Here is a 27,826-nt window from a genome sequence, read left to right as displayed (position 1 = left end):
AGTAGAATACTTGACTTCCCAAAAGGCTATGAGAAGAGATGCATGTAAAATTGCTATGGCAAACATCAATGAGACTTTTGACAGCATCAAAAGCCTGATCCACGGGTTGGAGCAGGATCGTCACTTAAAAGCATTTGCTGCTCTTCCAAAGGAGCTGGGTTTGATTCCCAGCACCCATGTGGTGGGTTCACAACTATCTATAACTGTAGTTCCAGGGGGATCTGACACATCTTGCCCTCTGTGGGCAAAACATGTGCATGGTGCATGTGCATGCATTCAGATAAAACACCCATTCACATGCAATACAGTGCAAAACCAGAAAACATAAAAGGAAAACCTGGTTAACTAATTTCATCACAGCCAGAACTTTTATTTTGTGGAAGAGCCTCTGGAGAACTGACGAAGGAAATAATTATAATCAATGTATCTGACAAATGAGAATCTGGAATTTATGATTATAATTTTATTCTCAAAATTCAGCACTGTGATCTTGCTTTGTTTCTGTGTGTCCTGTAATTTCATCCAAAGTATTTCACAGGTATGCAGAAAATGTGGCAAACTCTGTGGCCTAGGACTGATTTTCAACACTCTGCATTAAGGTTCTAGAAGTTGGTGTCAGCTTCTACTCATAGTTAAGTCTTGCTGTCATTACAGGAATGTCTTCACTTTTTCTCATTTTAAAAATCGTTTTGGATTTAGGAAACATTGGACCACTCCCAATGCACCACATGACCAGAAGATCCAGCAGAGACCAAACACTGTGCTATATCCTGTATTCTGCTGTCATTGCCTTCCTCTTTCACCTTTCCCTGAAGAAAAATATAAAATAAAATAACCAAAGCAGTAAAAAGAAATAAAAAGAAATTTCAGCAGTCGTAAAACAGCACCAAAAAAAAAATTCCAATTAGGATTGGGACAAATGACACGAAGCACCCATTGACAGTGGAGTACAGCAGATAAGCAGCACACAAGCAGCTTAAAACACCAATGAGGATTAAAATCTCAGTGAGGTGCTAGGACATACCCAAGAGTCTTAGGAAAATAGTGACAGTCTTATAAAAAAAAAAATAGGGACAGGAATGGTGAAGAAGAGGAGAGACTAGATCAGTCAGATTTCCTTCGTGAGAACATGAGATACGAGTTAGTTTGGGTGAGGGTAAGGTCATTGAACCCGAGCCTGGGAGCAAGCCAGCAAGCATGATTCCTTCATGGTTTCTGCTTCAGTTCCGGCGTGAGCTCCTGCCCTGGCTTCCCCAGGGATGGGTTTTGTAAGCCAAATGTCTTCGTGCCTTTAAGTTGCTGTTGGTCATGGTGCTTACTGCACCAACAGAAAGCAGAGTAGAACACATGCTCATAACAGCCCCAAATTTGAAACAGTCCAACTGCCCTTCAGCAGTCATACGGATAGATAATAGGAATGTTCATGCTACCATATATTAATCAGCAACAAAAAAATGAGTTATTGATGGGTTTGTTGATCAACAGTGGGGTTCTAGGCAATGCGTTCATGTCATGTTTGTGAAATTAATAAAACAATTATAATAGCGAAGAGCTGATTAATTGGTTGCCCAGAGTTCAGGAAGGAATGAAGGGTTGGGGGCATGGTCAGACCAAAGGGGTGTGGCTATACAGCGACAGGATAAGGAAACCCTTTGCATCTTGACTATATCAAGGCCAATGTTCTGTATGGTTTAATAAGACTTTACCAATGGAAGGCATTCACGGGATCTCTGTAGCATACATTAAAAGCTGTGCGTGAATCTGTAAATATTTCACCATCAAAAATATAAATGAAAAAAAAATCCACAAGAGATGTAAAATTCATCAATAGATAAGAGCATCTAGAAAATTTCAGAGCTTGCTCCTTGTGTACTTTTGGTCGCTAAAACAAAACAACAACAACAAAAAAAAAATCAAAGGAAATAATGTGGCCACTTTGATCCATGTGCTCTGTTGAGAGAAGAAGAATCATCTTTTATCTCCAGGGAGAGCAAGGAAATCCACACTCTCACACTAATTGCCTCAGCTTCTGAGAAATTGCATGTTGCAACAGCTATTTAGATGAATAATTCAATTGTATAATACTCCCTCACTTTGGGGGATTAATCATATCCTACTCAGGAAATGAGTCTAGAGTGAGCAAGAAAGAAGGTATCGATCCTTTCTTTATATTCCTTTTATCCGCAGTGTTTACATATAACCTTTGGGTAGTTGCATCACCTATGGTGGACTCATCCTGAAAGTGATGTGTGAAAAACAGGTATGGAAGAGATTACAAACACGAGCTTTCTGGCTTCAGCTTGGGTATGTAAAAAAAAGCTACATATTTTTGTCCTACCAAGAAACAGACAAACAAACAAACGTTAGGCCAGGGCAAAGACAACAGTCTTTCCTTAGACTTAGTAGAGATTTCAATCTAGGCTACAGACCACGGGGGAGATGTGGAGAGGGATGTGTATGCAGAGACACAGATGAGCTCCTTTCGATAGAGTTCCTGGAAGAAGAATCCACTGAGAAGGATTTTCTATGAATTGCTGATGGCCGAGGGAAACAGGCTTGAGGGTAAGAAACTCTCGGGGGGCCTGGCCTAAGGGTGAGTAGATGCTTGACACTTCCCTGGGTTTTATTTCTGAAAACATCTCCAGATACTTAGAGCCTCAACTATAGAGAGCTTCCCTTTTGGTTGGGGTAGGGTGACGGAATAAATGAGCAGTTCCCACGGGCACAAAGTAACTGCAACAGCAGAAGGGAATGCTATAAAAGAAACCTTTTAGAATCTTGTTTGATCTTGCTGGAGGACCATTGACAATCCCCAAGCTCCCGTAGCCTACCTGACAGGGTGAGAAATGTTTACCAATGCCATGTCCTAGGAGCATGAGCCCACTATTACATGGTTGTGACAACATCCTGACCTCACAGAGTGTTTCCTTTCCTCATATACGTTACCACCAGCCAGTAGCATCCCATGGGAGAACACTGTGTTAGGCCAGATAGAACTGTCAAGCTCAGACTCAAGGAATCTGTAGAAATAACTAAAATCAACAGGAATACAGGAATCAGAAATGAAGTCATCAGAATAGTTTGAAACCAGGTCCACCTACACCAAACATTAAACACAGCCCAACTACTTGTCAGATTAATACTTAAAATTCATAATAAAGGCCTATTTGTTTCAGCTCCTGTTATAAAATATCCTATCAGCCCTTCAACAAGGACAAGAATTAACAAGGCATGCCCAAACTCTGGAAGAAAACTGAATTCAATACGAGGAGGCAATATAAGCATTACGGACCAGATTCAAACATGGCACTCATGTCGGAGCAAGGAATTGAAAGGTGACTGTTGAATGCATCGAGGACTCCAGAAGACAGGAAGTACATAGTATGTGAGCACAGTTGGGTGACATCTTCACAGAGAAAGAAATGTCCGGAAATAAGTGCAGCATACAACAAGCTGAGAGCCAGCGTAATTCTAAGTGGAGAAAAACTTCAAAGCATTTCCACAAAAATCAAGAACACAAGACTGTCCATTCTCCATTCCTTTTCAAAATAGAGCTTAACAGCTTAGCTAGATCAATAACGCAGGAGGCATATGTAAAGGGAATGCAAATAGGAAAAGCAGAAGTCAAACTGCTTATTTGCAGCTATGAATTCTACATGTAAAAGGCCCTAACCATTACACCAGAAAACTCCTGCAGATGACTAACTTTGGCAAGGTGGCAGGATATGAGCTTAACACACAGAACCAGCAGCCTTTCTGTAGAGCAAACATACCAAGAAAGCAATCTCATTCATACAAATGCAAAGGAAGCAATCCCATTCGCAATAACCTTAAAAAAAAAATACCTTGGCATAAACCTAAGCAAGGAGGTGAATGACCTGTACAATGTAAACTTGTAAACACTGGATAAAAGAATAGAGGAAGACATGATGGAAGTGTCTGTAGAACAGAAGATGAAAAGATCTCCCATGCTCACGTCTGAGCAAAATGAATATTGTCAAAGTGGCCATCCAACCCAAAGTGGTCTGCCAGATTCAATGCGATCTCAATCAAAACTGCAGTCCCATTCTGCATAGAAATAGGAATAGAATACAGCAATCCAAAACTATCTCTGGAAGGACGGAAGATAGTCAGCGATGTCCTGGGCAATGTGAATGCTGGTGGCGGTATCTCACCTGGCTTCAAGTCAGATGGACCCATTATCCAGCTTCTGTGTATGTTTCCAAATCAGTTCATACCCCCTTTACTTTGAACTCTAATCTCACACCCAAAAGATTTTGGTACTTTTCCTCATCTTGAACGGTTGTTCACTCTTAAAAGTCCAAGTTAATAAAAAAAAACCATCTTATAACCATCTTGGCTTATAGTCCTCTAACAAATATTTGGCAATATTTTTAACACGGTCAGCGATATATTTTACTTGTTTGCTGCTATTTTTCATTGATAGGTGAGGAGAATGAATTAATAAATAATGAAAAATAGCAACAAACAAGTAAAATATATTACCTGCCATGGCAAGATATTGCCAAATATGTTGTTAGATTCCCAGAGGGCTTAGGATATAGTGTGAGGTTATAAATGTGAGAAAAATCCCTTATAATACGACATGGAACATGGTAGCTTGGGGACAATATGGGGCATTGCGACCCTATCATTAGAAATGAAGAACTGGACTCATCCAACACATAGCCCAGGAAGAATTTTCCAGATGAAGGGAGGCCTCCGTTGAGTCTAGAAAGCAGCTTGAAGGACGATGGCGAGTGTGAGTGGGCAGGCGCTGCTGAGGGGGACTCATTTATATCTGAGAATAGTATTTATGGAGACACAGCCCTGAGGGGCTGCGGTTCGCCTTACTTTGGTTTATTTACATGACGTCAGCATTGCTGCAGAATAGGGATTTCTGTGAATATTGCAAGATGAGTAAGTGAGCAGTTTCCAACCTCAAGCTTTGCTTTTTTTTTTCCCTGAATCAGTGAGTATAAGGGCCTAACAAGAAAGGATGCTGTGTTACTTGGGATCTCATGGCTACTTATTTTCAACTGTCTATTAACCATCATATGTCTGTCTAGTTATCATCATATGTCTTGTATTTTTTTTGAAGCAAACTTTTCCATTTCTTCTTTTTGAATACAAAGCATGGGAGAGAAACAATACAGAAATTTCAGCTGAGAAATCACAAGAGACATGTAGTGCTGCTTTGTCTGCCCCAAGTTCTCTCAAACTGAGCCTAGTGAGATGGTACCTGCTTCCAGGGCCCTGCCTGGGACAGCTCAGGAGCGCATGGTTTCTCAGGCTATAGCTAGGAGTCTTACCTCAGCATCAGCCACCCATATGTCTTATATTAATCATCCATCTACATACTGTCTATCAACTACTGACATGCCATTAATCTACCTCTACCTATTATCTCTATTTTATCAATCATCCATTAACTATCTGTTTGTCTATCCATCCATCCATCCATCCATCCATCTATCCACCCATCCATCCATCCTTGGTGGTTTGAATAAGTTTGGCCCTCATAGACTCATGTTTGAATGCTTGGCCCATAGGGAGTGGCACTACTAGGTTACGCCCTTGTCAGAGTGGGTGCGGCCTTGCTGGAGGAAGAGTGTCACTGTGGGGGCAGGCTTGGAGGAGGTCTCCTATGCTCAAGATGCGCAAGCTCTGCCTAGTGCGGGCCAGCCTCCTCCTGGCTGCCTTCAGATCAAGATGTAGATGTTTCAGCTCCTCCAGCACCATATCTGCCTGCAAACTGCCCTGCTTCCTGCCATGACGATACTGGATTAACCTCCGAAACTGTAAGCCAGGCCCAAATACATGGTAGTCTTTTAAAGAGCTGCCTTGGTCATGGTGTCTCTTCACGATGGAAAGCCTAGCGAAGACACCATCCCTGTCTTTTGGTCACCTATCTTTTATTATTTATCTCTGACTTCTGCATCTATCTTCCTACCCATCTACCATGGAGCCATACATGTGTTTCGTCATCTTTCAATTGGCTCATCCAGGTTAATCTGTCTTCCTGCTGCAGATGATTAACTCTTACTAAAAGGAGAAATACAGTTTTCAGATGGGAAGGATGGCACCTCTCTGTTCTTATATTCTTTCCTTTTTATTCTTTCTTGGGGGAACATTTTATCAATTCCTTTTAGGAATCTAACATAATGCATGGTCCTGTCTTCATCAATGAGACAACTGAGCAGACATTTAAGCAACTCAGGGTCTCCAACTCAACCTTCCAGCCTCGCCTTTGCTGTAGATGGCCTCTCTGGCCTTTATAGTGTGGCCCCTTGTCAGCTTTTAGGTACTGCCCCTCAGCCTTCTAAGCCCTTATTGTAATAAATAAAAGGAAGATGCTCCTGAAGCCAATACCTGTTAAGAGGGTGAGAAATTAAGAGTCTGCCTTGTGTCTGTCTTTAGAGTCTTGCTTCATAAGGTTTGCCAGAGGCAGTGTCACACTTTTTGTATGCTGAGTACGTGCAACCTCCCCAGGAAGTGTCACGGAGGGTCCTCAGCTACCCACGTGGCAACTCACCCACCTGTCACATTTCAGCTAACACATCTAGGCTAAACTATTCTCATTCTCCAGGCAACTATAATCAAACACAACTGTGTTTTGTGGGCGGTGGAACTAACTGACTTAGGTAATATGATCTTTAATTCTCATGATACTGGAGTTATGAATGTCAAAGTAGGAATAGTATTATTTTAGATTTTTATTTATCTTTTAAGTTTTGTACAAGTATATTGTGTGTTTGCTGAGCATATCGGTCATATTTGAGTCTTTCAAAGTTTTATTTATTTTTTTCTTCATGGGGCTTTCTATTAAAAAAATTTTTTTACAACTATTTATTTATTTACTTGCTTGCTTCCTTCCTTACTTAGTGGGGGAGGTTCATAGATGCATGAAGCAAGATGCCATGTGCAGGTCAGGGGATGTTCTGCTACAGTTAGTTCCTTCCTTCTGCTACGTGGGTTTCAAAATACAAGCTTAGGTCCTCATGCTTGGTAGCAAGTGCCTTTATTTTCTGAGCCATCTTAGATGCTCAGAAACAGAACCAAAAGACAAACCAGGGTTACCTCAAGTCTCAAAGAATTCCTGTGTGTGTGTGTGTGTGTGTGTGTGTGTGTGTGTGTGTGTGTATTTAAAGGAATTTTACCTGATTTGACTTTTAGTGTGTGTGTGTGTGCATTGTGTGTACATGTATGTGATGCGTGTGTTTGTATAAGTGAGGGCATTCACATGTCCAAGTGCATGTGTGGAGGTCAGAAGACAGCCATGGAGGTTGGTCCCCACCTTCCACTTTGAGGTATGATGGTTTGACATTGCATATACGAGGCTAGCTTGCCCTTGAACATCCATGGGTTCTCCTGCCTCTGCCCCCCATCTTCTTAAGAGGGAGCTGTCATTAGAAGTACTTGCTACCATACCTGGCTTTGCCTGGGTTCTAGGGACCTAGACTCAGCTCCTAAGGCTTTTAGTATGTAACCCACTGAGCAATCTTTCCACATGATTTCAAATCTGAGGTTAAAGACTGCTTCAGTGGCTTTGTTCCCCAAACAGAAGAAGTAACACTTTAGTGACAATGCTCAACGGCAAATGTGGAAACTCGGGGTTACTCTCCTTATGAGATCTCGCAGAAGAAAACACAAGCCTTTTGCAGCTCACCAGTGGAGCAAAGGCCCAGCAGAGCATTTTTTCCTTTGGAGTTTCTTGACTATAGCCAGACATGCCCTGAACTGCAGTAAAGACAAGCGGCTTGGGCCAGAGGGAAATTCACAGGCTTCGTTCGTTACAGATTATAATATGGTACTACCATGAGTCACCATGCCTTAAAGACATGACTCCATTGTTTAAAAATCCCTATGGCTATTAATAACCATAGGCCACAGTCATGGAGTTTTCCCAAAGCTCCAAGGCAATTTCTTTGTGTCTTTCTCATTGGACAATAAATCATCTTCCTCGCCAGTAATTTCTGGCCAGCGTTCTTATCCCTACAGACAGACTGAGCTATTGAACAGGGACAATCAATGATGGATGGACTTTGTCACCAGCTTCCCTGATCATTACTTGTACTGAGTGCGGGACATGTTCTCGCCAGTGCCAACCCAGCGCTCTCCTGGGCATTAACGGTATCAAGTCCTCTTGGCAGATGAGGGCGCAGAGATTGGCAAAACTTGCCCGAGAGCTCAAAGCTATTCTGAGCAGTGCTCTTGTACCATTTGACCTCCCAGCAGTGCCCTGCTCGGCTGAGAAATACAAGTGGGAAATTCAGACCGGTTCTGGTGACTTAAGCTCTTTATCGCTCATTTGCAGACACACACAATTACAACCGTGGTATAAAGTGGTTCAAACAAATTGGAGGGATTGATGTTGCAAGTGTAAATAAGATTCTCATTGGAAATCTCTCACATGTGTTGTCTTTGTGGCTGGCAGTTTGGTGTTTGGAGCCTCACACATGTTCCTGTGCTCATATATTAGCTTACAATGGGACTCAGACTGAAGGTCCTATAATACTGAGAAATAGGCACGGACTAGCCCTCTCTGAAGAAGGTGCTTTTGTTCATGGACCTGGGAGGAGCAACATGCTACCTTGAGCAAAGCTTGGCAGTGAATTAGGTTTTGCCTTGGGGAGACTGATGGGAGCTGGGAGGAGTCAGGTTGTATCAGCACAGAACTCATTGGAAAAGGAGGCATTGTAGGCATGGGGTGGGGTTCAGTGGCGAGCCCTGGTGGGGTTTACCTTGTCCATTAGCTTTGCTCAACTTGTGACTTCAGCTGTAAGGTCACCACTCAGCTACTAGAGAATGCTTAGAGTTGCTTGATACAAATTCAGTCTAACTTATTGAAAAGGAAGGTTCGTGTAGTTTCTTAATTTTGCCCCACCAGCGTTGAATTTTAGTTTTCAGAAAATTAATTCTGTTGGGTTTGATGTTCAAGATAGAGAAGTGGGAGAAAAAATCTGAACCATTTACCATGTATTACTACCCACCCCCCCACAGGCCATTATTAACCATTATATTCTTCCTGTTAGCTACTTACGTATTCTTTCCCTATGTTTCTTCTAAGAGTGATGGGTGAGGAAGATGACGTCATAGAGAACAGGAAAGTCAGCTGCCAAGGCTTTGCTGAACAGGGCGGTAGGCAAGACAGAGGGGAAGGAAGCTGCAAGAACAGGGAGCCAGCTTTCTTTAAGGTAGTGGTTACCCTTCAAGAAGCCAGATCCAGAAATCAGGCTATGTCCCATCCCCTCACCCCCAGCCCCACCCTGACCACTCTCTCCAGGACAGAGTGAGAAGCTTCCCCTGCTGTGACATCCCATGCAGGCATCCAGTAGTTCTCAATTCATGATATCTGACTTCTCCATGAACTTTGTCACTTAAAATTACAACAAATGTTGTAATAAAGCAGGTGACAGGGAACTTCCCACCAGTTGTCCTTATAAAAGCCTGATGCTCCCTCTTTGCACTCTGAAGAGGTCCCTCCTGCCTCCCCCCCCCCCCGTCCCCCCCCAGCTCACTCATGGTTTCTCTCTTCCTTCACCCCTCTCTTGCTCTCCCTCTAATGAAGTGTCTCTGCAGGTTATAACGGGATGCTTCTCCTTCCGCTTAAGGCTCCATCATGTTAGGTCTCCAATTATTACATTGTTTCTAATGTTCTTCCTCTCACCTGGAGGGCTGGTGATGGCCTTGAGCCCCATCTCCTGGGAAAAGGCATCTTCTCGGGAATGGTGCTCACCTTCCTTTCTCCACCAACTGCTACAGCTTTTATGATATTAACAGAGGAGAACGAGAGTGGGAAGGAAGGAGAGAAGGGAGGGACGCCATGGAAGATGCACATGGAGAGAAAGAGAATGGGGATAAAAGGGAGGAAGAGGGGGAGGAAGAGAGAGGTGAGAGGAGGAAAGAGGAAGGAAAAGCTGAATTTTAGGGGGAAAATATCAAAACCAGAGGGTATCACCAAATAACACTTAGAAACAGCTAGATACGTTTAAAAGAGAAAACAGACTAGGGGTGTGGCTTAGTTGGTTTTGGGAAACCAAATGTGGTGTCTGCCTGTAATGTATTTGAGGCCAGCAGGGCTGCATGAGACTATGTCCCCCAAATAAACACAAATAACAAAAGCCAAATATACAACAAAAACCCCACTGTGGCTGGAGCACACATGGCACACACAATGTCCTGCTTGTTCAGCCCTGACCTCTGGCTTATTAAATTCTGGGTGCAAGGGCATAACGAATTCTGAGCAAACATTCAGCCTCTAACAGGTTCCCAATGTCTTGGACACTATGCTAAAAACTGAATATGTGTTATTTATTTAACATGTCTTTTTTTTACAATCTTGTTCAACATGCATTTATTCTAGAAGCATGAGCTTGTTGTTCTATAGTGTATGACAGAAGAATAGTTTTTTAAAAGGAGAAGAAGCAATGACGTAAATGAACAAAAATTCATTACCTGTTCAGCATGGAAAATGTTCTAGCGAGCTCTTGGATACAAACCAGAAACTTGGAACAGGTCGTTTGGGACTATCAAATTATGAAGTTACTTTCCCCTGCTTACGTTTAAGGGTGTTGTGACAACTTTTGTTGACTGCTATGTAGGCTACAGATTTCATTAAGGATTTTTGAATATTTATCTTAAACGTAATTAATGTTTAATTAATTAGTCTCTTCCAGTGTTTTGCTCAAATTTGCAGTACATTCTGCCAGACAAGAACAATCTTTTCTAAAATGTATTTTAGGTTTTGAAACACGAACCCGAGTAGCCGGGATGAACCTTGTTTCATCAGAAATGGCTTCGAAGGAGGCTAAAGACTGAGACGCAAATAACCACGGAACTCAGATATCCAGCTTTCCTCCGTCTTGCGCTGTCACGGCGGAAATGGCAACACTGTCACAAACGGTGAGTCCGTCTAAGCGGGAGAGCCAGTGGGTCAAAGGTTTAAAGCTACATCTGCTTCCGAGGAAGAGGGCGTTTAACACATAAAAATGAAGTAGGCTTAGTAACCAGAAACAGAGTGTAAACTGTAAAGCCCTGCCGTGGACATTGCTGTCGGCGTCTTACCGCTCGGGTCTAAGCGGAGAGGAACTCATCGTTTGATAACTTTTCAGAGGTTTGGTGGGATGCTGCTGGCCAGGGGCCAGAGGAAGGTGCATCTTGTGCTGGGGGAAGACATGAATGTTCAACCGCACTGGTGAATTAAACGTTTCCACACAGCTAGGAATGCGAGGGAAAGAAATAACGAGGGGCTTCGGGTGACAGACGGGTTTTAGGTTGTCAGGTGAGTGTAGACACTGGCTGGGCTGCCATGTCCAGGTCCATGCAATTAATGTTTTCCTTGGTTTAGATTTAGTAGTGGCTGATGGGAATTTTTTTTTTTCCTGAGAATGCCTCAAAGAGACTGATGAGACATCTCTTGTTTCCTTGACAAAAGGGAACAGGACATCAGCCGCTGGGAAGGGACGGAGGAGGGGATCAATGGCCTTGATGTTTGTTATTGTTTTCTTTGCTCTTTGCTCGATTAAGGAGAGGAGCTCAAGGTCTGAGAGGATACAGCCCAGCGTGCATGAGGGGCACCAGTAGTGGGAGCTGAGGTGGCTGGTATGAGAGCCCAGAGCACCCACATTCACGGTCCAGCATCCCTCCCTGGTTAAATCTCTCTAGAAACCTGCCACCTTAAGTGATGCGAAATCCATTCACGTTGACAATCGAGATTAGCCAGGAGAACCATGCTAGCCTAGCAAGGCAGCCTGAGTCTCACTCAGGCTCTCTTCCCAAATCTAAAACTTTCCATGCCAGAGATGAGAGGCACGTTCAAAGAGATGAGGAAAATCGTCCCAAATCATCGAAGCATTATTATTTTTCTATAACACAGCACCTCAACACGTTGGTATTAGGACCCCAAGCATTAGTTCTGCTCCGAGGTCTGTGGTTATGGCCTGGGTTAGCTAGGTAGCATGGCTGCTAGTCTCTCTGGGTGTGTTCACATGCCGGAGATCGTCCACCGGGCGTCATAATTCCGTTTCCTCCAGCAGGCTAGCCTGGACCTACTCACAGGGCGACCTCAGATTTCCCAGAATGCAGCAAAAAGAAAGCCCCGCCCCCCGCCCCCGCCCCGCCCCATTAATGCTTAAACACACACCAAGCTTTTGCTTGTTTGCGGTACAGATGACTGAGCAAAGAGTAGATTCCAGGGGCAAGAAAACAGAGTCTACCTGCAGACTGGACGTGTGCAAGGGTGGTATTTAAAGGAGAGCACCAGGACCTAGGCTAATTCTGTATCTATCCGAAAAGCAACGAAGCTAGTGTAAAGTTATTTTTTACATTTATTTATTTCTAGGGCTAGAGAGGGTTGGGGGGGGGGTCAAAGGACAGTTTCAGGGAGTCTGTTCTTGTCTGTTGTGTGGGTTCTGGAGATCAACTCGGGTCATGAGGCTTGGTGACAAGTGCCTCTAACCCCTAAGAAATCTCACCAGCCTCTGGAAAGATGATATTCTAAAGAATGTTTATGGCCTTCCCTTTGGATATGAGATTATGGATATAATAGTTCCTAAGTAAGTCGGGTCTCTCTCCAGGAGTCTCTTGCTGGGAGAAGGAAAGGCTGAAGCCTGGTGTCGGCCAGGGACTGGGGTGGTCCCAGGGAAGGGAATCACAGTTTTGACAATCTGCCTGAGCACCTTGCATGTTAGCTTGGAGCAGAGACGAGATGGGCTCGGTGGAGATGGGCATTCAACCTCTTCGCTTGCTCCCCTTCCCAGCGTGGCCACATTGAATATGTCTCTTGTCTCTCCTTTTATATCACCTGTCTGTTTAATTGGCATATTGAGGACCGGGTGCCAAGCTCAGCTTGTTAGTGTTGACAGATTCCAGGCTCTGACTCTTAACTCCGGTCACACCTTTTGAAGCCCCATCTGTCACCGTGTGGTAGAGCCAGGCTTTGAACACTAACTCCAAATCCATGCCCCGCCCCCCTCCCCCCCACCCCCCCACCCCCAGGCTGGCCTCACAGTGCATCTCAGAAACAGGTTCCTTCACGGTGTTCAAGAATACCATCGCAGTTTTGGAGTGATCTTCAGCCATTTTATCCCATGATCCCTCACTCATCCTAATTCTCATAGGTCTTAGGGTGGGCTAGGATTTATGCTAGAAAAAATTGCTCATTGGAGAAAACCATGGTCACCTCTTGGCCTTTCAGGCTTGTAACCAATGATGTAGCAGGAACAGCTGCGAGAGCTTATTGCTGCTGCCTCCATCAAATACCCTCACCTCCTTTGACTGGAGCAATGACAAACTTTTTATTTTTAACCTCTGAATTATAGAAGAGGCCCTTTATTTCTATGGTTTTTGTTGTTTTGGTTTTTTATGTCTCCTACAATGTCTGCATGTGTGTGTGTGTGTGTGTGTGTGTGTGTGTGTGTGTGTGTGTGTGTTTAAGGAGAACTAAGTTACATGCGCTGAGGAAGAAATACGTTTTGTGCTGCCTTGATTATTTTCAGCAGTATTGGGGAAGGGCTGTGGCGGGCTGACTTGTCCTTGAACATGCACAGTTGGGCCAGGTCTCACTCACTCCCTATAACGTCAATTGCTTTGCAGTTTAAAAGGCTTTAATTTATGCATTTTTCCTAGAGCAGTAATCTTGGAAGATTATAATAGTAAGATATTCATCATGATTTGCGTATTTTTATTTTACATTATTGGTGTTTTGCTTGCATGCATGTATGTAAACCATATGTGTGTCTGGTACCTATGGAGCCCGGAAGAGGGCATCGGATCCCCTCGAAGTAGAGTTACAAACAGTTGTGAGCCTCCACGTGGGCGTAGGGAATTGAATCCAGGTCTCCTGGAAGAGCAGCCAGTGCTCTTAACCACTGAGCCACCTCTCTGTCTCCGTCAGTCACAGTTTTGAGAGTTTATGGTCATCTTTTCTTCCTGTTTTATTCATTCTTTTTTACTTCTTCTTCTTCTTTTTTTTTTTTCACTTCCGTCCATTTGCTCCTGGATCCAAGATGACACACTTTTCCGTCCCTGGTTTCCCATCTCCCCAGAGGCATAGCACGTGTGCTTAAGAGCTGCTTAGCATATGCATGCTGTCAAGCAAGCACTAGGCACTGAGCTCAGGTCCCAGCACCCACACAAATGTGGGGTGTAGTAGTGGGGCATGTCCAAAATCCCAGACATCCCTTATGTTTACATAAAGACAAACATTTGTTCTGACTTCCTAAGTTACTGTGCCCACCTCCCACCAAATTGCTGCCACTACTGGTGCGTTTGGTTCTCCCCATGGCTGTACCTGAGCTGGAACCTGAGTCAAGCATGTGCTATGGTGCTGTGTAATCTCCATTTGGGTTTTCTTCACCTGGAGAATTTAAAGGCTTGCTTCGGCAACGTGTTTCGGATATTGCCTATTCTTGCGAAAGGATCAATTGATGTTACCTGTTATAGATTTTGTAGTCCCTGATCTCTCTGCCTCTGTCAGTCTGTCTGTTTCTCTCTTTGTGTGTGCGTCCCCCCCCTTTTTAAAATCACTTTTCATGTTTTTTTTTCAGTGAAATTTCTCACTGAACCTAGCTCTTTCCTCAGCTAGGCTGGTTGATCAGTGGGCTTTAGCAATCTGCCTGTGTACACATGCACTCCTGCTCCCAGAGCAGGTGTTACATGCACATGCAACCATACCCTCCATGTATGTGGATGCTGGGGATCCTGGCTTATTGAAGCCCTGTCCCCTATCTTTTATGTCAGCTTGGTTCTACTGATTAAATCAAACAATAGAGGCCAGTAGAAAATCAAAGGAGAATTTCATATTTCTTCATATAAAGAAAAGTGCTCTGAATTTTGGAAGTGTTTACATGGGGCGGTTTTCTTTATCCTGCCAACACAACATCTATTGTCACTAGTTCAGGCGCCTTCCTTCAGGTACAGTAATTTTCTCTGGCTTTACTGCAAAGCTAGGGCTTTCATCATCCATTCTAGACGTAGATTTAGAGCAGTGAGAGCCATTTCCACAAAGCCAAGGGGAATTTGCCAATGGAGAACCTGATGTGACCTATCCCTGATTCTCTAGGCCTCTGTATCCCTTTGGACAAGTCAGTCCTCACAATGGGATGCTCTTTAGCTTTTTCCTTGCACCCTCACTGTCATGTGAGTCTATTCTGGTTTCCTGATATATTTTTCCAGCCCACTGCCACCTACTTTGCCAATTGTCTTCCTGGAGGCTTTAGAAACCCCATAAGTGTTATCATAAAGAAATTTCCTTGTGTGCATCCTGTGTGCTTGTTCTTTATTAATACGATGACATTAAAGTGTTAGTGACGCTCTGTAAACTTTCTGTGGGGGGTGACTGAATAATGTTACTCATTCACCGAACAAATAAAGTAAATAGCAACCCAGCTAAAATTATAGACATCTTGACTAATGCTACAGGAATGTATGTTAAAATAGTGTGCATTCAAGCGATAGACGTAACCTCCAAAGTTGAAGCAAAAATACTGATAGTCTGCGACCTTTTAATTTTTACCTTATCATCCTTGCAGACTGTGGAAATTAGAATATATCTTTTTTTTGGAAAACCCCTGGACTCAAAAGAGATTTTGGTTATTAAGCTCATCAGATTTATAAGCTTATTAATTTGGGAAGAATCATGTTGAACAGTTCAGTTGCTTTATAGTAATAGAATATAGTGGTAAATTAAAATGATGCATTGTTCTGTAATAACTCTCTTGATGACGCTTAGAAGAAGTTATTTTTTGCTTTATATCCTTCAGCTCTAGACTTACCCCAAACCATACAGTTTATGCAACATAAGCCCCATATTAAAATTTAGAAAATAGCCTGTCATCCTAGCCCTGAGGCATGAGGATCCAAGACTGAAGGGTGAGACCCTGCCTCAAATGGGAGGAAAAAGAGAAAAGGAAAGGAAGGAAGGAAAAGAAGGAAGGAAAAAGAAAGAGACAGAGAGAGAAAGAAAGCTTGGGACATTGAGAGTGAGAGACTCAACACCACATTGTGAATTAACAGCAAAAGTTAGCTCAGTTTTTTTCATTGTTAACTAGTATTTTTTAAAACACGCTATGTAATTAAATGGTCATATTTTATTTCATTTTTTTTTGTAGTTATATTCCTCCACTCCCTGTCCCCCCGCTTGTAGAAATACAAAAAAGCCACATAACACTGTTAACACAAAACTTGGGGCCAGTGGAAGAGACAGACTTTTCCCAGGCAGAGTTGGAGTTTGGGTTCTGTGTGTGCAGTATGCAAGGGCCGCAGCCAGAACCCAGATGAGTCTTTTCCTCTGGTGTCGTGGTGGAGGAGGGGGAGGAGGAGGAGCAGGCGGCAATGACATGGGCCTCCTGGAAGGGAAGGGTGTAAGAGTTTAAGATGTGACAGTGGCACTGTGTGGCCTATTGGGTAGGGTCAGGAGAAAATGATGCCAGATGACTTTGGGGATTGGAGAAAGGAGCCCGGAGCAAGGCTTCGCAAACGATTGATTGGGAAAGCCAAGGCCCGGGGTTTATAGCGGGATAAGGAATGGAGTCAGAGTATGGAGCAGAAAGAGAAAAGATTGAACGTGCACAGTAGTACTACTGGGAAGTGGAGCCGGGGTATCAGGAAAAGAGCTGGGAGTGTGGGGTACAGAAGGGAGTTTGTTATTGGGGCTGAGAGGTTCGGAGCAGGGGACTCGGGAGTGAGGTCCTGAGAGGATGGAGGAAAAGGCCACTTCAGAGGGAGTTGGAGCTGAAAGGATGTGGTGGTGATGGTGGTGGTGGTGGTGGTGAGGGGTGCTGGGGGCATGGGGATGGTATAGGGGGTGGAGGCTGGGGGCGGGGGATGGAGGATGGTAGTGGGGAGGTGAGTGAGCAGCAGGGTCAGAGGCAGGGGAGGAGTCTCTTGATGGAGTTGGATTGTGTAACAGAATTTGGAAAGTGACACAGGATTGAAGGGAAGGGAAGGCACCTCTGGCCACGTACCACCTTACTGTATGTGTAATTGATATATAAGGAGTGAAATGTAACAGAACATGTTATTACATGTCTGATGCACGTAGTAGGTGCTTAGTTCAATGGTCAAATCGACATATGGAAGAAAAGCTTGCCCTCTGTGGTGGCATTTTTAGATGGGATGATGTGTCACAAGCATAATGTTCTCTGACTTAAAATAATCATTTTTACATGTGCGGATGCCTGCATGTTTGTGTATGTGTGGCGCCCACAGCAGCTAGAAGAGGGCATCAGGTCCCCTGAGACTGGAGTTACAGAGGGTTGTGTGCCATCATGTATCTGCTCAGACTCACACCTGGGTCCTCTGCAAGAGCAGCAAGTGCTCTGGACCTGGAGCCATCTTTCCTGCCCCAATTTTAAAGTTTTTCTCACTCTGATGTTTGATATCCTAGCAAGCTTGCAACTGGCAAGCCGAGTCACTCTTCGTTGTTTTAATTTCTTCATCATTAGAAATTATGTCACCCAGGAGGGCAATCAAAATGACCAACTAACAAAACTGTCTCTGGAATCTTTCTGCACCATGTAGATCCTGTAGACACAGTTTCACGGTAGGATTTGTGTCTTAAAGGGTCATGTCTCAGGGAAGAGCACTTGGACAGGGCTAACCTTGACAACTCACTAGTCACTATTGGGGCGCCAGCACAGCACACATGGGGACCCAGTTTCCACAGAAACAAGCAGAGGTGACACCTGATACTGCCTAGAGTGACTTTGGCATGACACAGGGGTTCAATTTAAAGACTGCCTCAAGGATCTCAGTATCTCTGCAGTGATGAGTGTGACCTCAGCAGTCAACAGCAGTGACACTGGACAGGCAGTCGACTCCATCCCAAGCCCTTTATAAAGAAAACACGAGCACACGAAATCAGTGTGCATATCAGGAAGCTCAGAGGAGTGTGGTTTTATAGACAAATACTTTAGACCTCCGCATGCGAGAAAGTGGGGCGGAACAGTTGATAATACTGTACACCAAGTCTGAACTGTGCTAGCCCCACTTCACCTCCCGTCCCAGTTCCTGCCTTCAGGAACTGGGCATTTTCTTAGCGTTCTACAAAATGCAGTGGTCCCTGGAGGAGGGAAAAATGGGACCCATGAAATGGCTGAATGCTCAGAATTCATCTTGAGGTTCAGTGCTGTTGATGTAAATTGCCTCTGTAGGACCACCTAAGGGGAGCTTTCTTTGGAAAGTCTATTTTTAGCTGAGAGCCTGGGAGAAACAAAGAGTCAGCAGAGTGTGCTCTTGCTTGACAAATGACAGAATGCAAACACCCTGGAGTAGGCTTTTACCTCTTGCCTTCAACCCCACACTTAAGGGGATTAAGGTAGAGGCTGAATATTAAGGCAGGTTCCCCGGAGATGACTGTACAGTCTCAGTGTGTGACATGCTTGAGAGCCCAGTGCTTCTCAACTCCAGCTCAGATTTCTCAATTGTAAGAGGTTGGAAGAGATCAGGGAATTTAGACAAAGCAGGATCCTCTAAGCACAGCGCATCAATCCAGTGACAGTTATCTGCACAGCAGCTACCCACTTCTGCGCTTTAGCTCTGTCCCTCATCAGCAGGCAAAAGGCCATTAAAATCTTTAACCCTACCCATTAAGCCTTCTTTCTGCCCTCTCTTGTCCTTAAAGGAATGACAAACAAAGCCACAAAGGAAAAAGAACAACAACAAGAACAAGAAAAAGCAAAACAAAACAGGGTGCCATCTCTTGTCTGGATTATGAAACTCTATTCCCAGACAACTGTCTTTTTTTTTTTTTTTTTCTATCTCTCTTCTCTCTTGCCCTGCCTATTCTTCTGAAAATTGCCGAAGGGGTATTTCCAAAACAAACTGATCCTGGATCTCTTGCAAGTCTTCAATATCCTCAAAGAAAGAAACCAGTTTTTGCACTCATGGCTCTGGACCCATGCCTGACACAAATTTAACTAATTGGGAAAGGACTGTCATTCATTAATACGCATGACGGCACTTTCCCATAGACCTAGGTGGAGGTCTGTGTGTGAGTCCCTCACCAAGCTCTCTCCTGTGAACGTTCACAACCCATGTGACCTCACAGTTCACCGAGCACTCTACTCTTCAAGTGTATGCCTTGGAGGTTAGGATTTCAATACTCAACAAGGTTTAAGATGAGTAGAAATGGCTAAGCTTTACCCACAGGTCCCCTCACCTCTATGGTCTACTAGCCAAGCTACCTGTCAAAGATGTCCTCACAGGTTGCTCTTTGAGATCACTGATATCAGACATCTATGACCAAGAAGATAGCCATCTCATGTGACCCCAGGCTGTGCTCACTATGAACCAACATTCCACCCCCCTCCCAGTCTCTCTCTCTCTCTCTCTTTGATTTTTCAAGGCAGAGTTTCTCTGTGTTAGCCTTGGCTGTCCTGGACTCACTTTGTAGACCAGGCTGGCCTCGAACTCACAGTGATCCCCCTGCCTCTGCCTCTGCCTCTGCCTCTGCCTCTGCCTTCCAAGTGCTGGGATTAAAAGTATGTGCCACCACGCCAGCTCTCTCTCATTTCTTATAGTCAGTCATGGCTCTATGATTTGGACATGTTGTTGTAGTAAATATAAAAATATCTAATAATGTTTATTATAAAATTAGCCTATAATTATTACAGTATTATCTAACCCACTATCATAGTCAATAAAGACATGGACACCTGTTGTATTTTAGAATAGCCTCATTTAACCTGGGACTGGGCAGATGTTAACCCTCTAAACTAACCTCATCACTTCCCAGCCCCCATCCCAGGCCATCTGCTTTAATCATTCCTGTCTGGACTACTTCCTATCCACAATCCCAAAACACTTGCTAATGGTCTTCATCTGGGCTGCTTGCCTCCATCCATGCAGATCAAGCCACGTGCTTCTCTCCATGCTAACCCATCAACAACAAGACCTCTTGTTTCTTTCTTCCTCCTCCTGTACCTGTCTCCTCTCCCTCCCTCCCTCCCTCCCTCTCTCTCTCTCTCTCTCTCTCTCTCTCTCTCTCTCTCTCTCTCATGGTTTCCTGACCCTAGGCCTACTAACCTCGAACTCCACCTCTCTCTCTTCTGCCAAATCCCAAGCTTCAGAAGTTTTCTTGTTTTGTTTTGTTTTGGCTTTTGTTTTTGTTTTGTTTGTTTTACCAATCAATTTTAAACAGGTAGAGCAAGGTTTACGCAACAAAGACAGGTGTACACAAGAATGTGCTCCTTTGAGGAGCAACTAGGTTTTGGGGGCCAGTAATTAGTATCAGGATACATAGCACCAGACTAACCCCCAACACCTGTCTTAGTTACTTTTCTACTTCTGTGAAGAGACACCATGAGCAAGGCAACTCCTAAAGGAAGGCATTTAATGGGGGCTTGCTTACAGCTTTGGAGGGATGAGTCCATGGCCATCATGTGGGGAGCATGGCAGCAGGCAGTCAGCTGTGGTGCTGGAACAGCAGTTAGAAGCTCGCATCCAGATCTGCAAGTCGGAGGCAGAGAAAGGGTTAACTAGGAATGGCATTGGGCTTTGAGACCTCAAAGCCCACCCCCAGTGATACACCTCCTTCAACAAGGCCACACCTCCCAATCCTTCCTAAACAGCTCCACCAACTGAAGATCAAGCTTTCAAATATATGAGCCTATGGGGCCATTCTTATCCAAACCATCCCAAGGGAGTCCGTAGGATTCAAGAAGATGTGATAGATAATAATATATTTGGTCTTGTAAGTATTTCCCCATGCTCATAACCTGATCTAACTGACTGGGGTGGAGGCATTTGTGATTATTTCAGAACTATGTGTTAAAGATGTCCAAGACTACATAAGCCTATATCCCAGATGACCCTGCTTTGTGCTCACACATAAGTGAGACAGAGACTTCTATAACATTTAAGCCATTTTTTGAAGTCTCTTTGCTACAGGTGCTAGCTGTATTCTAACACAGGAGGCCACTTACTTGGTGGCTGGTGGTGAGAAGACACCAGTGGAAAGAAGATCTGAGTTAAGACCTAAAAAGAGTTAAGGGTCTTTTGACATTCCCAGCAAGCAAAATGCGCAGGGTGGAGGATCACCTGTATTGAGGCCAAAGGTCCATTTTAGGAATGAAAAGGACCCAAGAAGGTAAAGAAATGGGCCACTTCACACACACACACACACACACACACACACACACATTGATGACTAAAGCTGGTTCCTACAGAACCTTTTAATACTACTGGGAACCCGAGTCTCTTTTCCTGAGGGCCACTGGGGAATCTTTGAGGGAATTCTAACCAACAGAAGCAACTGAATGCCTAGAGCTACTTTCTCTCCATGGACACAACACAGATCTTTGAACACATTTGCGTAATCCACAGAATGGAGGTGCCTAAGAAAATTAAACACAGTCAAATTCCCTTATTCCCTTTTCTTCCTGGGCCAACACCTTGGAGTTGGGGATTTGTAAGATTTCAGAGCCAGGGCATAGGGCTGACGAGATTGCGCAGTTGGAGTCCTCTTCCTGATGCAGAGGAATGAAGCCCCTGTCGTCTTAGCCCCTAAGTTCTGCTTACCCCGCTTCTCCATAGAGCCCCCTTCTCCACCTCCAGTGAGGAGTTTGAGGAATCAGTGCATGCTCCTCATTAATCTCCTCATATATTTATGGGACAAAATCTGCTGAGATCCTACGTTGTGCAAAGGCATGTCTTATGTTCTAGGATGTTCTAGGATCTAATAACATAATAGTGAATGTGGCAAAGACTATTCCTAAAGATGACTGTGCTGAGGATGGAACCCAGGACTTTGTGCATAAAAGGAAGTCACTTTTCCCCCAGCCACATCCATAGACTCCATTTTAATTAAATTATATATAGTAGTAGTAGTAGTAGTAATTGTTAGTGTCTCTCTCTCTCTCTCTCTCTCTCTCTCTCTCTCTCTCTCTCTCTCTCTCTGTGTGTGTGTGTGTGTGTGTGTGTGTGTGTGCGCGCTAGAGAAAGAGAGAGAGAAAACACTGACCTAAGACCTGAGTAAAATGTGAAATAAGTTCTGATCCTACCAGAGGAGGAGTCTTCCAGGAAGAGAGAGACACAGAGGGAAGCACTGAGTGACAAAAGTGTGTGGCATTCTTTATGTACAGTGTGACATAAGAGAGGACAGTAGCTGCCTAAACCATTTGTACCCAGAGGACTGTGGTCTGACTCAATACTGTGCTCACTGAGAATTAAGCTAAGAACCTTAGCACTGGAAGATGAGACAGAGTTTTCTAAAGTAACCCAGCCAGTTACCACACAAACAAGTAAATAACAGTGATACCATGAAGAAAGTCCCGGTACCCAGAGCTGTGATAATATATATTTTTAAATATCTAATTTCCAAGAAAAAGAAGAGATAAAAATAAAAACACAAAGGGATAGGAATGTATGAGCTGCACACTATAAAGGAAAACAGGTAGCAGAACAGTCTTTAAGGGAGATTAGATTTCAGATATATTTTCTTTAGAGTATCAATTATGTTTTAAAAGTAAACAAGCAACAATTAAAGCATCAAGGGAAGATACTATATCAATCAGTTCACTGGACAGAATATGTCAGTTAAAAAGTGGAAGTTATATTAAAGGTTAAGCATAAGTAATTGAGTTTAAAAGTAGAATAAGTGAAATAAAGATGTAATAAAAGGAATTAATGGTAAATATAAAATTATAGAGTAAATAATAAGTGTGAAAATAGATAAGTAGGGGTTATAGAGTCCAAAAAAGATACAATCCAATGAATGAAGGAAAATAGACAGAGGCTAAAAGAAACATGAGACACCAGTAGGTGTCCGTAGCCCTGTGATGGTAATGCCAGACTGGAGAAAGAGAAATGAGTAAGACTTGACTAAGAAATAATGAGTGAGCACTCCCCACCTCTGTTAAGTAACAAATCCAGGAAGCTCAACATGCCCATGTAGGATAAATGTATAGAAATACTCATAAATAGATACATTATAATAAAAGTGCAAGAAGTAAAAGTTGGAAAAAGGAAGAAACCGGCAAGAGAAGAATGACTCATTGAAGAGGAAACCTATGATTTTTACACAAGCTAACCTATGACTTTCCCATAGAGATGATGGAAGTCAGAAGACATTGGGATAATATGTTTAAAAGTGCTGACCATGAGGAAATTACTGTCAGTTAAGAATACCATATATTCCATTATTTTCTGGAGGCAAGTCCTTGTTTGCAGAGTCTGGTGGCAGTCACATGCTGGTGGTTTCCAAAGCTACTGTATGAAGAGGATGCTGAAGGCCATCACTAGACAGCATATGGCAACATAAGGACTCTTGCGTTCACCTATTCGGGCACAGAAGAGATAGCTGCTGCCATCCTATGAAAAAGAGGATCTTAAGATGAAGAAAGCAAATAGAACAGCAATAGAGCAGTGATCTTACATTGTCTCATTCTCTTTAATGTTAAGTCTTCTAAATAGAACATTCATCTTAGTTAAAAAAAAAAAAGAATACCATATATTCAACAAAGATGCCTTGTTAAAATAAGGGTGAAATAGAATGAATATTCACAAACTGAATTAGTTTCCAGTAAATTTAGCTGATAAGAAAAATTAACAGTCTTCTGGCTGAAAGCAACCGATAAATTGACACCCACTGGACAGGCATCCAAATCCCCATGAAAAAGCAAGGAGTACCAGTGACCTGGAGGTTCCTGTTCTTCCAGAGAACCCCACATAATTTCCCAGTACTCTGGTTGGGCTGCTCACAACCACTGGTTAACTGCAGATCTAGGAAATCAGGTGCCCTCTACTGTCCTCTGCAGGTATGTGCACTCACATGAACATAGCCCCTCCCCTCAACACACACACACACACACACACACACACACACACACACACACACACACATAAGTAGTAAAGTACATCTTTAAAAAATTACAATAAGTGGTAATTTATGTAATTATGTAACACTATAGGGCTGGCAACATTTTAAAGTATAACTATGTCATAGTTCAACAAAAAGGGGAAGGAAAACAGAATTCTAGAAGTTATTATTTCTGTGTCTAATTTCTATGTCTAATTCATGTGAGCTGAAATGTTTATTGTATGTCCCAAAGTAATCACTATGGATGGCTAATAAGTCAGCTAAAATTATCAAACATCATAAAATGCTATATTGAAAAATATCCATTTAAGCTGGGCAGCGGTGGTGCACATGCCTTTAATCCCAGCACTCGGGAGGCAGAGGCAGGTGGATCACTGTGAGTTCGAGGCCAGCCTGGTCTACAAAGTGAGTCCAGGACAGTCAAGGCTACACAGAGAAACCCTGTCTCAAAAAACCAAAACCAAATATATATATAAATGGATATATATATATATATATATATATATATCCATTTAATGCAAAAGAAAGAATAAAGAAAAAGTATAGCAATGATAAGAACAACAAAGCACCCAAACCATAAGATGCAGATGACATAAAACCAAATATCAGATATAAATCCAACTATATCAGTAAAAACACTGAGTGAGTGTGAACAACTCAATGGACAGGGGTTATGAAAGTGGAAAAAATCACCTAAATGCAACTATATGTCCTCCACAAGGACACACTTTTGATTGAAAGATACAACTTGAAGATAGAGAAAGGATATGTCACATAAAGAGCAGCTACAAGAAAGCCAAACACACTAATATCAGATAAAATATGCTTCAAGCAAACTTTGTTACTTGAGACAAAGAAGGACATTTTGCAGTAGTGAAAGGATCAATTTAAAAACATTATCTATTATAAACACATAGTCACTAATAACAGGGAACAAAAATACATAAAGCTAACCTGACATAAATCTCTGGACATATGGCAACTCAACCATAGATATTTCAAGACTCCACTTCCAAAGACAAATGGAACAAATACAAAGAAGGTATGGGAGCTGTATCCCGGTAGGGCCATTTAAAGATTAGATTTTTCTCTCACTGCGTGAGTTTATATTTAAACTTGATAACAGAAACTACTGGGACTACCTTGGGCAGATGGCAACCGGGTGATAGATCTTCTGGGTGGTGAAAAGACCAATATTTATCACTAAGCAATGACTCCTACTCCTGTGGACTTCTGTGTTATTGTTTTCGCCATTGTCCTTGTTACTTGAGATAGTATCACTGTGTATCTCATGCCAGTCTGGAACTCAGGCTGTAGCTCAGGCTGACCCTTAAGTGTGTGGTCCAGCTCTTCAGCTTCTGGAGTGCTGGGATTTAGACATCATCAAATAGGCTATTTGCTATCCTTGAAGGCACTTCAAGTGTACATTTCTTTCCTATATTTCAGAAAGTTTTCTAACCAATGCACTGTGGGTATATACTACTAAAGAAACTTTTACTGAATATATGTGTGTGTGTTGCATATTATTAATAGAGGAGAATAATGGAAAACTCAAAAAGAAACAATCAGAAAACTCAAAATAAAATGAGCATAGAGTCAAAAGACTTGAATCAAGCCAGCTCTCTTTAAAATATTAGATATGTAATCTTTCCTTTACCTAAAAGTGGAATGAAATGATCCCAAAATTTTCAAAGGACTAAATATAACAATGTAAATGAAATGGAAATGTGAGGATTTATGATGAATGCTTTCATTACTCCATGAATTATTCAGTTTATCTGTGAGCCTAGGACAGTTTCACCCGTCACTTAGCGGCATGCAATTTGGTGTAGCTGTCCTAATTGATTATTCCGAAACTGAGGGATTGGAAAAAAGAAATGATTAACAGATTGTGTGACTGAGAGAAGCGTCTCTACAATTCTGTTTCAATTTTGAAAAACCATGGAGAAAACCTTCCTTGGTTGTTAGTCTTGCATACCATGGGATAGTTTCTCTTTCTTTTAAAAACATCCTTTCTGGACTCACATGTAGCCTGTGGCTGATAGTCCTTTCCCTCTAAAGCTAAGAAGTTCCATGTTCAGTTTGCGTCCACTCATCTCCAGCCAAAGCTTCCGATCCCAGGGCGCCAACTGCCACTCAAACTTTCCGTAACTAGACTTTATGTTCCTTTGCCCGCTTCTCTGATCTATTTGATCCCATTGTTTATATCGCTCTCACTCTTCTCAGAGGAGCAGGAACGGGGTAAGGATAGGTTGCCTAACACATCATTGAGTCGTTGTTTTCATTTTTTTCACCTCCTCTGGGTTGGCTAAAGGAACCACCCCATCGCAGACTTCCTATCCCTCTGACCTGGTCTCGCTTACACTTGTCATCAGGAGCACAGTGACACATCTCTTACACAAAGGTCCTCCTGTGCTCATCATGGTGGAAGGATACTGGGGAGCGCAGTGTGCCTATGGAGCCACGTCATCTTTCCTGATTTAGATCAAAGTCCATGGGGCCAGCTGCACCAAGGGTGGTGCCTGAAGGAAGGGCACAGCGAGGCATGATTTTTGTTTGTTCGATGTGCCAACACTGGGTGGAAGGAGATGGGAGGAAATTGCTAAAGTAGGGAATTTGAATTTAAAACTGGGTGTCAGCTTAGAACTTGAATTAGACCTAAAGGAGACAATGGAGTAAATGTTGTGGACATTTTGGCAGATATTCCTGGTCAGAGAAAAAGAAATGGAGCAAAAAAAAGAAAACTGAAGGTGCATAAGAGTGTTGTCTAGTGGCAGTCCCTTTTGTAGCATCACCAATTGCATTATGGGGCAGCAGGATTTGTAACTTTACGATGGCTTCAGTTATTGCTCTCATTGCAGTGACAATATACCTGACAGGAAAGGAAGGATTTGTTTTATCCAACAGCTTTGGGATGAGCCATTATGTCCACGATGTCCACTGTGGTAGGGAGGAATGGTGGTGAAGTGGCTCTTGACACTGGTGGCAGGATCATTAGGTTGGCTGCTCACATCTTGGTGGCTCAGAAAGAGGCTGTGCAGCAAAGCTTAAGGTCCTCTGCCCAGCTGTCCCCCTTCGCCACCTAGGTCCTACATTCCCAAGGTTCCCCACGCTTTCAAAACAGCACCACTACCCAAGACAAGTTTTCAAACACATGAGCCTATGGGGGACATTTTACATTTAAACCATAATCATCCAGAGAAGCTGCCTCCTCAGCCCACTGGCCTTGAAGATAACATTCTGATGTGAGTCTTGTCAAGAACGCCATCAGATCATAGCCAGAGTTCACTTTCTTCAGGGAAGAGAAGAAATAAGAAGGAAGGAAGAGAGGCCCAGATGGAGCCAGCGAGGGGAAACGTAAGGCACATGAGAAGTATGTGGACCCATGTGAGCCCATTGTGGGGTGGCTCCTGGCTTTTCAGCTCCTCTTTGCCAGAGGCAGGAGATGAGCCCTGTTCTAACTTGCTGACTGGAACCAGCAACAAGTCATTCTGGCTCCCTGGCTCCCAAGCAGCACATCATGGTCTCCCCAGGGAAGCGTTCCTATTCAGAATGAGGTGTGTGGTGTTTTATTCTGGTGACCAGCCGAAGTTGAGACTTCTTGAGGAGAGAGCTCAGAGGAGCCTTGCCAGAGGTTGTGGATGGAGAGAGTCTGTCTGTCTTTCTGTCTGTCTGTCTGTCTGTCTGTCTGTCTGTCTGTCTGTCTATTTATCTACCTATCTATCTATCTATCTATCTATCTAACTACCTATCATCTATCTACCCTTATCCTCTTTCTCATTCTTCCTCATCCATCCTCTTCCTCCTCCTCTGCCTTCTCTCTGTGTGAGAGAACTGGCCGTGTTTATCTGGCATATGGCGGCTCACCCTCAGACTGCCTTTACTAATGCTGCTGCTGCCAGCTGGGGTCCTGCCATCAGTTCCTGTCAACAAGCCATGAGGAAGTAATAGGTGCAAGTGTTTTCATTCATATTCTCAGGGGTGAAACCCCCTGCCCCTTGACCC

The 27,826-nt window shown here is 43.3% G+C and overlaps 2 long non-coding RNA genes across 2 annotated transcripts in view; one reads left to right on the top strand and one right to left on the bottom strand.

Moving 5' to 3' along the window:
* Nucleotides 1–361: 361 nt before the first annotated feature.
* LOC311581371 lies at nt 362–9,958 on the bottom strand. The gene is made up of 3 exons (XR_014773759.1): nt 9,671–9,958; nt 9,044–9,209; nt 362–809 (listed from the first exon to the last, which is right to left on the bottom strand). It is a non-coding gene; the product is annotated as an uncharacterized lncRNA (long non-coding RNA).
* Nucleotides 9,142–27,826, top strand: part of LOC311581373 — a 49,365-nt gene continuing 30,680 nt past the window's right edge. Inside the window, exons 1-2 of the long non-coding RNA XR_014773761.1 lie at nt 9,142–9,197; nt 10,745–10,905. This is a non-coding gene — a long non-coding RNA (uncharacterized lncRNA). The remainder of the gene's footprint in view (nt 9,198–10,744; nt 10,906–27,826) is intronic.

The sequence above is a fragment of the Acomys minous genome (genome assembly GCF_964271855.1).
Source record: "Acomys minous genome assembly, chromosome: 13".
In the NCBI taxonomy this organism is placed as follows: domain Eukaryota; kingdom Metazoa; phylum Chordata; class Mammalia; order Rodentia; family Muridae; genus Acomys; species Acomys minous.
The sequence above is the reverse complement of the archived record's forward strand: the minus strand, read 5'-3'. Positions and strand labels throughout refer to the sequence as shown.